The sequence below is a fragment of the Rousettus aegyptiacus genome, unplaced genomic scaffold, assembly GCF_014176215.1.
Source record: "Rousettus aegyptiacus isolate mRouAeg1 unplaced genomic scaffold, mRouAeg1.p scaffold_m13_p_10, whole genome shotgun sequence".
Taxonomy (NCBI): domain Eukaryota; kingdom Metazoa; phylum Chordata; class Mammalia; order Chiroptera; family Pteropodidae; genus Rousettus; species Rousettus aegyptiacus.
In genome coordinates this window covers 4,240,428-4,251,327 of record NW_023416285.1, presented here as the reverse complement: position 1 = coordinate 4,251,327, position 10,900 = coordinate 4,240,428, and the positions used below count along the sequence as shown (strand labels likewise).

At 48.7% G+C, this 10,900-nt stretch overlaps 1 pseudogene; it reads left to right on the top strand.

The window, feature by feature from the left end:
- Positions 1–1,362: 1,362 nt before the first annotated feature.
- On the top strand, positions 1,363–1,481 carry LOC118609179 (annotated as a pseudogene).
- The last annotated feature ends 9,419 nt before the right edge of the window (positions 1,482–10,900 follow it).

Genomic DNA, 10,900 nt, shown 5'->3' with positions numbered 1-10,900 from the left:
CTAAAAGCAGTTATTCTGTGTGACACCCGGTAGTGTCCACCACATGACACTTGGGCACTTTGATGACATTCAAATTGACTAGTCCGTCTACTTGCTGACAATTTTCTTGAACGTTTTGCAAACTCAGACTCTAGTTAATTAAAAAGACACCACTCCTCCAGAGTAATGAATGACCATCGTCACTCTAAGCCTTTGTGGTTTTCTGCAACAAGGGATAATCCAGGTGGTAAAATAAAACAGTAATTGGGTATCCAAAAACCCCGACTTCTTGTTCTCCTCATGGAATATCCTTGGCCCTCATGAAGTGGTCCATGGACCATCAGCTGCCGCATCCCCTGGAGGCTTATAGAAATGTCCCACTTTGGACCCACTGATCCAGAATCTGTAACAAGATCTCAGGTGATCCATATTCTTATTTAAGTTTGAGAAGCCCTGCTACATGTGACCTTGGGCAATTCATTAACCTCTCTGAGCCCGATGTTCTTCATCTGTAAAAGAAGGCCATTACAGCTTGAAGACCCCTTAGGTCCCTTCAAGTCCTAAAATGCTGTGATGAATCTGAGCAGTTTAATCTTTAAAATTAACGCTCATAGAAAATGCATTGAGCTCTTAGCCCTCCTTATGCTTGAACGTTCTGCTTCCTGCAAACTCGCCTTCCATCTGTAATCGGCAATTAAAGTCATGGTTGAAAGGAGACTTCTGATTGCCTGAATGTGAAAGCATCCTTGTTAATATATTAGCTCTGCACCTTTAGGCTAACGTAACCTAGAGGTGTCTCAGGTAATGTGCAAACGTGCTAGACCAACACTTATTGGAGTTTGAGGCCAGCAAGGCCTCTCAGCAGTTTTACCATTTAGTGACTTGACCCTTAACAGAGGACTGATGACTCCTGGTTAACCAGCATAATTTATGGCAAGGCAGCATTTAGATCCAGCCATCAGCAAGATAATGATGGTTGGGGGAAGGGAAAGATCTGGGATTAATGGAAGATAGAAGCTTTAAGGTTGAACATCAAATTATCACCCATTGACTCTGTACGAATCATCTGAAGCCCCAGGTCCCCTTCTAAATTGAAACTTCCTAAATGATTAAAAACCTCAAAGGACTTGAATGGTGAGCTGCAAATAGAATTTGGTACAAAAAATGCCAGTCAAAGCTTACCATCAAAAGATGTGCTCCCTTTTTGTAAAAACTCGCAAGAATAAAGTTGCAAGTCTGGTGAAAACTATACAGCAATTATTATTTGAAAAATAATATTAATACCAAATACTAATAGAAATAATTACAATGAAACTTTATTGAGCATTTTCTCAAAGCCGGCAACTTTTTAACATGATTCATTCATCCTTAAAATAATGTAATGCCTAAGGCCATGCCACCCTGAACGAGCCCGATCCCGAATGATCTCAGAAGCTAAGCAGGGTCGGGCCTGGTTAGTGCTTGGATGGGAGACCACCTAGGAAGACCGGATGCTATAGATGTAACAAAGGGAAAAAAAGGGGGGGGGGGAGGTCGGAGGGATTGTAGCTGACAAGGTCTTTGCAATCTGTGAGGTCAACCAAGGGCTGCCTTGCCTAAAAAATATTTAAATAAATAAAATAAAAATAATAACGTAATGAAGCAGTACCCTTATCATGCGCATTAAACAGATGAGGAAACTGAGGCTTAGATTAAGAGATGCTCAGGATGTGCTGTAGCCGAAATGGGAACCCAGAGATTCTGACCCCGAATCCCTCCTCCTATACTAACCCACTGTTCCTAATTCGTTCACCCTTGCCCGCTGCCATATGATTCTTCTTAATAAATATGCATGACAGGAATTACATCCCCATTTTGTAGATGAGAAGAGGTCGATTTCCTGCTCAGACACCCCCAAGTGTATGTCTGGGCAGAAGAGACCCTACATCGACGTGGCTCAGAAGCCCACCCCGTCAATGGTGCTCACCACTTCTCAGCCCAAGGCCTGCGCCGCACCTTTTCCCAGGTGTTACAAGTGCTAACCGGTAAAGAGAGTGGCCGCCTCTCTTATAACCCCCACAGCTTCTCTCTCCTGACTTGGCAGGGCTCTCCCCGGCTTACGATGGAGTGAATGAATGAATGAATGAATGAGTAAATAAATAATCTTAAAAGATGTTACAATTTTACCCTAAGAAGAAACGAATGGAAATAAAACCCTGTGGAGCAATATCATTTGATTAATGACTTCAAATAGAGTGGACAACGCATTTGATCTGCAGAACCTTCCAGGTGGTTGCCATGGTCGTTCGGCGGAAGGGGCACCTTGGCCGGGAGAGAAGCTCCAACGCGGCGGGCACCGCGCGTGCGCGTTCGTGCTCAGCCCCTGGGCGCGCGCCGCCCGAGAGCCCGGCCTCGCTTCTGGGTGCCGGCGCCCCAGTTCTCCGCTTGAAGGCCTGGTTTTCTTTGGCAGACGAGTCCTCTCTGCCTACGTGCCAGGCAGCTCAGTGGCGCCAGGGCGCTACCGCCACCGCGTCCCACCACCCTCCAGCAATGCCTGGTGGAGGCTGATGGCTTCGCGTCTCAGCTGCCTGGACCCTCGGGCAACATAATTCTGAGACACGGTCCCTGCCGCCTCTCAGAATTGTCCACTGTGCCCGCGGCGAAATGTTGCTTGATAAAACTCTTGAATAGTTAGTTCCCTTCTCTCTCTCTTTTCCGCATTCCCCTCTCCCTTTTTTCCTGGGATCACCTCCCAGATAAACCATTTGTACTTGAAACTTTAACTTTGCTTTCTCCCAGCAGCAAACGCTGAAACGAGGCAGATCATTTGCTGACGTTTACACTCGCATTATGAGCTGAGTGCCCGCTTTATGCCAGGCACCGGACGAAATGCTGGGGATCCGAAGCTGCACAAGACGGATGGGGCCCCGACTCGCGTGGAGCCTGCAGGCTCGTGGGCCGGACGTTGAGAAAGTAATTGCCAGTTAGTTGCTTGTGCAAGGGGCACGAACAAAGCCGGACCAGAAGAGATTTATAAATAGTGTTCCATTTGCGATGCCGTTTAAAAAGGGAGTCGTGCTGGGGGAGAACGCTGCCAGCAAAAGGAACGGCGTGTCAGGAGGTACAGCCGCGGGGCCACGTGGGACATCGAGGCAGTAAGGAGGTCCACGTGACTGCAGGGGAGAGAGGGGCAATGACATGAGCGATGAGGACGGGGAGGGAGGCAGGGGCCAGACCCAAGAGGGACTTTTCATTACAGCAGGGGTGTGGGACTTTATCCTCAGGATATCGAACGTCTGTTGAAAGATGCTCAACGCGGTGGTGGGAAGGCCGCTCTGGCTACACTGTGGGAGATGCAGCTGAAGACCAGCGAAGAGACCTTAGACCTCCGGCCCAGAACTTTTACAATATGATTTTCTTCCTTGTCACCTAGGGATCGAGTTTAGCATCACATGACAGGAAATCTATATCCTGGTGGCTTAAACAAGCGAGGTGTATATGTTTTTCTTGCTTAACAAGAAACTCAAGATTAAGTGTTCTGGGTTTTTGGTTTATCAGCCCAGTGATGTTGAGGATGAGGTCATTCTGGGTATCTTGCCGTTGTCCTTGTGGTCACAAGATGCTCTGATGTCAACCTTACGTCTGCATGCCAGACGAGCCAATAAGTGAAGGAAGGTGGAGAAATACATACCACGCAGCCAAGGCTACTTCTAAAGGATCATTCATAAGACTCCAGCCAATGATTTCTACTTATATTAAAGTTGTCCCCAAATCATGTCATGTGGCCATTCCCAGTAGCTAAGGAAAATGGGAAATGCAGTTTTTAGCTGATAACGTTGCCACAGAGCGAACACATCCAAAGTTCCGTTAATAAGAAAGAAAAAAATGAATACGGGGGAAGCAATTAGCAGGCTCCATCAAGTCTGTGTACACAATAAAACAGTCAGATTAGATAAAGCGACAAACGCAGTAACTATAACAAGAGAAAAACTCATAACGGTGATGATAATTCTAATGCCGCCTTTGTTTGCAGAGCATTTGTACTTTCCAGAGTACATTTTGTGAATTCAATTCCCCTGTTTAATACACTTAATAAAAGAGCGGAGCATAAAGATATTGATGTTTCACTGAGCAGAAATAAGCCAAGAAAAGCCGGAAGCATGATAAATTAGAGTGGCAGAGCGAGCAGCTTGTCCCCGAGACTTCAGCTCCTTCATCGCCACGAAATCTTTTTTTCTGAGCTTTGACTCACGTTTGTCGTTGGTCATGTCTTCCTGAAGCAGGCGCATTTAGGGGTCATTTAACGAAAGGACCAAAGGTATTGTGACAGGGGACAGGGAGAGAGACCCGAGTTCGGGACCCGTGACAAATGAGTAAGCTCCTGCTCCTTTGCCCCTCGGTTTTCTCGGTTGCAAAATCCGGCAAAGTCTATCTGCTCTCCAGGTTCCAAAGAGTTTCGAGATGATTCCTGCCTCAGTATATATTAACTTTAGCGCTTGCGTAGTCTCCTCTTGGTGTGCTCCTGCTGCAGATTAGACACTAGGGAGAATATTTACGGTGACAGATTTGTGGAACGGTGAGGAAATGTCGAGCCGGCAAGGAGGGAAAAGGGTGGTCGTGTAACCTGAAGCTAAACTCTGGCGGGCTGCGGGTGTGGAGCGGGCAGTTGGCTCTATACTCCACGCTCCACGGGCAACCGGGAATCTGAGCGGGGTTAGAAAGAGAAGCCTCCTGATTCCACAGCCCCCCGGGGCAGAAAAGCACCGGGTTGAGTGTAGGGAGAGAGTGGGAATGGGGAAGCCTTTGAAGAGAAGGCTTCTGATTTTTCTTTCCCCTTAGAATGGTACGTTTGAAGGGTGGCCAAACATGTGTTACTTAAAATAGAATCTTTCCCCTGCAAGGAGCTTTGGGAAATGCACTTGCTGCGATGGTTCAAGCTCCCAAGGAGACAATCCCCAGGGCCTGTGTGGCCACTTGTGGGGCAGCCCCCACGTGCATCCTCTGCCTCGTGCCATGGAGGACGGTGGTCTCGCCACCCACCATCACACGCCTGCTGATGCTGAAGCAAAATTAACTGGCCCTGCCCCCTTGCTGAGCTGGGTTCAGCTGCTTGGAGTTGCCGGGAGAGCACAAGAGAGGCCGGCCACACGTGTCTCAGAATGGTTGGCACCTGCCGCGGACAGGCAACTGAATGCAAAGATCACTCACCAAAGGCAGACCTCACGCCGGGTTCTAAGCTCAGCTCCGAAGACGAAGAACGAGGGAACATGGGTGTTTTCTCAAGGAGTCCGCAGTCCGACGTGGAGTGTCACGTACACAGAGGGAAAGGCAAGGGGCCCCCAACAGCCCGAGAACCTCAGGGAGTTCTCCGCAGTGTTTTGTTTGTTTGTTTGTTTGTACAAAGTGAGAAATAGCAGAATGAAATCCGAAGCCAGGGAGAGAGAATGCCCAAAGGCACAGAGGAGGGACATGGCTTGGCATGGTCTGGTGGCCAGAAACAGCACGACTAGAAACCCGTCTTTGGCCACCAGACCATGCTGGGCTCTGTCACGAAAGCAGAATGGAAGGATGTGACAGTTTCTTCTACCGCCGACAGGGAGTCAGCAAAGGATTGCCACCGAGGGCAGCGTATGTGGAGACGTTTATTTACGTTACTAGCTCAGCCGAAAGAGAAGGAACCAGAGTGAGGAGAATGAGCTAGGAAAGCAATGTGGGGGTCCAAGAGGACTCGGGGGTTGGGGGACCGATGAACATACACTCCTGGGCAGCGCGACGGCCATTAAGAGCTGGAGCCTCTTGCACAGTGTGCGGATACGGACGCCACCCCAAGTTGTGTTCGAGACAATTCTGGTTCCATCTTACAGACAGGAGAAGTGAGGTGCCGAGGGGAGAAGAGACGGCTCGCCCTCGGGCCTCCCTGCGTGCCATTCCAGCTTGTCTGTCCCGGGCAGCGCGGGGACGCAAAGTTTGCAAACGAGGCAGAAACCCCAAGTCGTCCCAGAAATCCCTGCCAGGCAGATGGTTTTCCTGAGTGCTTTTGAAAAGAGATATTTGGCAAGCATGGAAAAAAAAAAATTCAGGAATACGCCTGGGACGGTGCCTTTAATCTAGCTTCATTTCGGGGGACCCTGGAAGACGGATTTAAAAAAAAAAAATAGAGTCCCTAAAATTTAAGTATCTTTACTCCGTCCCTTTCTGAAGTCACTCTAAGAGCCACTTTTTGTTCTGTCAACTCTAGTCTGAAGCAGGTGTGTTTAGAAAGTATCGGTGATGTTTGCTGGAAAACATAATCATTTCCTAACATTTGTATTCATTTCTTTGAGCTGTTGGCTTATTTCCGGATATGGATTTAAATCTGCTCCTAATTTTAATTAGAGGTAGGATTTAATGGTGTTGAGTCTTTTTACTTTTTTTTTTCCTTCTCCTACGAAAGCATGTTAACTTTCGCAATCCAGGACTTAAAGTATCTGTATTTATTCTGGGAATGACACAATGAGAGGATTAATATTTGGATAGGGAACCTGAGAGAGCATTCACTGTGCCTTCGGAAATTAATTAAAAATGTTTTAAGATTTTCTAATGGGTTATTTAGTTAAATCGCTCTGAAATAATGAACTAGTATAAGCCGAACTTCAATATGGCTTAGGCACTCGAGTGTTTTGTAGTGTGTGTTTCTGTCCGGTCTGAACACTCATTCACTCACTTCTCCCCATCTCGAGTCTTGCACAGCAACCCGATACCCTCCCGGGTCACTCGCCTGTGGCAATGCTCACTTCTTCTGCCTTTTCTTGCACACCACACCTGTTTGTGTGTTTCCACACCTCATTCTCTTTGTTTGAAGCCTTACTTAACTGGAAAATTCCTAAACCTTCATCAGATGCCCTGGTCTTAGCAAAAGCTTCCATGAATCTTCCAAACAGAACTCCTACATCCCTCCTTTTACCATTTCTATCCTTTGGAACAACTACATTTGTATTTAAATAAGGTGTTAACATTCGAGTCTAAAAGCCCTTCTGCCTTTCCAGACCGTAAGCTTTTTAAGGGATTATTTGCTTCTGTAGCCGCCCTCCCCCTCGCCCCCAGGCTTAGCACAGCATTGGAAAATCTTGCTGACTGGAAATCCTGAACTCAGCTCCCCATCCTCCTCCGAGCCTTGTGACTACACAATGAAAGCTGACTCTTTTTCTAACCTGCCAAGTAGATTATACTTTCAATTTCTCAACAGCATGGGTTGAATTCAATCATACGTGGGAGATTTCCTTGGCGCAGTTATTAAATGCCAGCCGAAAAGAAATGGCAGAAAACTCTATTGATTTTATAGCTTGGAATTTACAATTTTCTGTTTTAAGGGACACCACGGACATCAAAATTCGAAATGAAATACCAATGACATGGTCTGATTCAACTGGGCGAGCAATGCTGCCGAAGATTTTTCACACGTGTTTTCTTCTTGCTGTGAAGGGCTCCAAAGCGAGAGCCTGGGTAAAGGACAAAGCCCCACTTGCTTGCTGTTTTGGCTTCCGGTTGTACCCGGGTACCCACCAACCTGTAATGCACTTCAAGGAAGAAGTATATTTTATTTTTTTTAATTAATGATTTTTTTTAATGGTCCCATTGGTTAATGAAATCCGGTAAGTTTTAATTAATGATTTTTTTTAATGGTCCCATTGGTTAATGAAATTCGGTAAGTTTCATTTTAACAGTAAGGCATATATATATTTACATGGCGCGTTCCCCTCCCATAGTTAGATGTCTTTCTGTCACCACATATTTGGCCCCTTTTGCTCCATCTACCTCCTCCCTCCTCTCCACCCTCTAAGAAGTATATTTTTAATACATACAGTGAGAACTACATTCGGGAATCATGGTCCACATGGACCATTTTTTTAAGATCAGGAGGTGAACAAACACACCTAAAACTTCAACAGCAAAATCTTGAGGGAACCCTCAGAACCACTTTTTTTTTTGAAACCGAGGATTTTATAAGACCTACTGTCGAAAATAATTCCGTAAACTCAGAAACAACTGTTTTACTTCCCGTGTTCTCCCGGCATCGTGGGTGAAACACACACACACACACACACACACACACACGCGCGCCCCGTTTGGAAGCCAGGCAGGGTTCACGTCCCTGCTCTGTCACACGTGAGCTGGGCGATCACTAGCCAGGGGCTCCCGTCTCCCAGCTCTGTTTCTTCACTTAAGCGTAATCTCTCCACGCAGGAGCCCACAGAAGGCACCTCCAGCACCTGCCAGGTAGAATGTGAATAAGAGAAGGAAGGACCCTCCTCCTTCCCGCCTTCTCCTCCCCCTTCTTCCCTTAAAAGGGAGTGAAAGTAAACTTTCATACTTAAGCTTCGTATTCTAAAGTAAGTCATGCTCTGATTTATCTTTTAATTTCCTGTGAACTGAGAGACCAGATAGCCAAATTTATTTGAGTCATGTGGGAGAAAAGAATAAAAGAAAAAGAGTTAATGAAAACGAAGGAAGAAAATGCCAGAAATTTATTGAAAGATTTACACCCAGAATAAGACCAGGGGTCCATAGAGCAGGGATGAGACCACATTTCACAGCCATCATTCTATATCCATCAAACATTCATTCAACGAACATTATTGCTTCGCCTACTGTGTCCTAGTTGACGTACCGAACTCTGGAGTCAAAGATGATTTAAGGTAGAGGCATCCTCTCTGCAATCCAGGAGCTAACAATTCAGGGCAGGGACAAAGTCACCGACTTTTGCAAGCCCCTGCCTTCCCGCTGCACTAATAAAGCAGGCAGTTTTGTGTCTCGACTCTCGACTCTCGGGGAAAACAATGCGAGTAATCAGAGGATGCTTTTCTGAAAAGCAAGGTGGGGTGGGCTCTTGTGAAATGGATGACGATCTGAAAGCCGCGGGGAGTAACCACCGGGTCCGAGGCTAGAGAGAGAGAGACTCGCTAGCAGGACCAGATTCGCGTGTTAGAAACGTGATGTTCGGAATGCCGACCTTCGCGTTGGTGTAAAGTCTTTGCTGTGCAGATAGGCGCGTTGCACTGTTCCGTAACTTTACCGCGCCGTACGTTCTCATCATCTAAAAATATCATGAGTCTAGCGAAAAACCTCATTCTTCAAAGTTACTGCAGTCCAGCGCCAATGCCTCAGACTGCTTGGGGGAGGTCTTCTCTGAAAACGAGGACGGGAGGTGTCGGAGGACGGCAGGAAACACAGAAGGGGGACGCCAGGGCGATAACTGGAGCGAATACCCAGCGGCGCGCGCAGTAGGCCTCAGGTCCAAAGTGCCAGGTGCGCAGCGGGTGACTGCAGGAGAGGAGAAACCCCGCTGCTTCCAGCGTTGGCGCGGAAAAGATTCCGCACCTATTTTCTCTGTTGTCTGTGGTTTAAATAAAATTTTCTGAAGATAATTTCTGCGTGGTTTATTGCTTCGCATGCCTTCGCTTGTCCGTCGTTCCTTCGGGGGAAGGAAAATCTTATTTCTGAAGTGCTCACCAAGGACCGGACGCCGAGCGAAGGTGTTTCCGCGCTCTACCTCGCCGCAGCCCCCCAGAGCCCAGCGAGGCGGGCATTGCCTTCTCCGCGTTAGAGACGACGAGCCTGCGACTCGGAGTTGGCGTCCTTTGCCCCCCCGGTCACAGGACTGGTCAGTCTTGGTTTCATTCACCTCTTCCTCCAGGGCTGCCATGTTTGTTCAGAGGGGTCGTGAATGCCACCCAGCAGGGTTGTGCAGTGTGACCACCCCACCGCACCCCTGTGTGATACCAAAGGCCAGTATGAAGTGCGACCCAGGGTCCTGCTAGGCCAGGGGTCATCTTCACAGCCATCTCGATTGTACTAATTTATGGCGCTGAAGTAGTGGAGAAAGGACTCCAGATACTAAAGAGTTGACTCCCTCACGGTAGTAACTCATTCCTTGTGGATTTTTGTTTGGTTCTCATAAATATTAGAACAAAGCATCACAGTTCTTCCAAGGTTTTAGTGAATAGAATCCAGTTATTTGGGGGTTTGTTCTACAGTCCATCTCGTTTACCTTCTCTATAACAGCCGAGAACACAGGTAAAAGCAAATAAGGCCCCCCAGAGTCGCCCCCCAGAGTCCCCCCCAGAGTCCCCCCAGACTGTCGGCAGCCACCAGGAGGTCCGTGCTCCGAAGCAGAGGCATCCGTGGGGCCGACCGACGTCTTCCCTTCGCTCCTTCCTCACTCGCTGGTTTAGCGAGAGTCCGAACGTGCCCCACCGCAGGCTGACCAGCTTAGGGCGCAGAGGAAGCGCCAATCAGGGGGCTCGGGCCTGCGAGGGCGAAGACGAAGGCGCACCGAGAGGAGGGCAGAACGACGCAGGCAGGCCCTGCGGTCCGGCTGCCTGTCCCGAGGGGGCGGCCGCCGAGCGGTGCGCTTGCCAGGAGGACTCGACGCACCAGGCGCCCGGCCCGGGCCAGCCTGCAGCCCGCGTTAGTAAATCACGTTATGCATCAGATCACGGACAAACTCGCCCCCCCCCCCCCGTGGCTGCCTTGATGCTGCGGCAGAAAAGCTGAGTCGTGGCGGAAGGGACCCCCAGGGTCCCCATAGAGCCCAAATTATTCGTTTGGGGGCCCTTTACGGAAGAGTCCGTCTAGAATGCTCAGGGTCGCGAGGATGTGCCCAGTCACCAGGTGGGTGGTTTCGGCTGCCGCTAGGCTGCCACTCTGGAGCGGCTGCAGCCTTATCCTGTGACCCTGTGCTCTCACGGTAATCGGAGCGCCGTTCCCAGAAAAAAAGGTCACCCAAGATAGAGTTGCGACCTTGAAAACACATGGATGCTCACAATGGTCATGTTCCTTCAGGGGAAAATGTCCGTAAGCTACACTAATGGGTCCCTCCGCCTGGAAGATTCTCGGACGCCCACGTGGTGGGCACGTCGTTTCTTCCGGGGGGTCCGCACAAGTGCCCCTGCCCCGAGGAGCC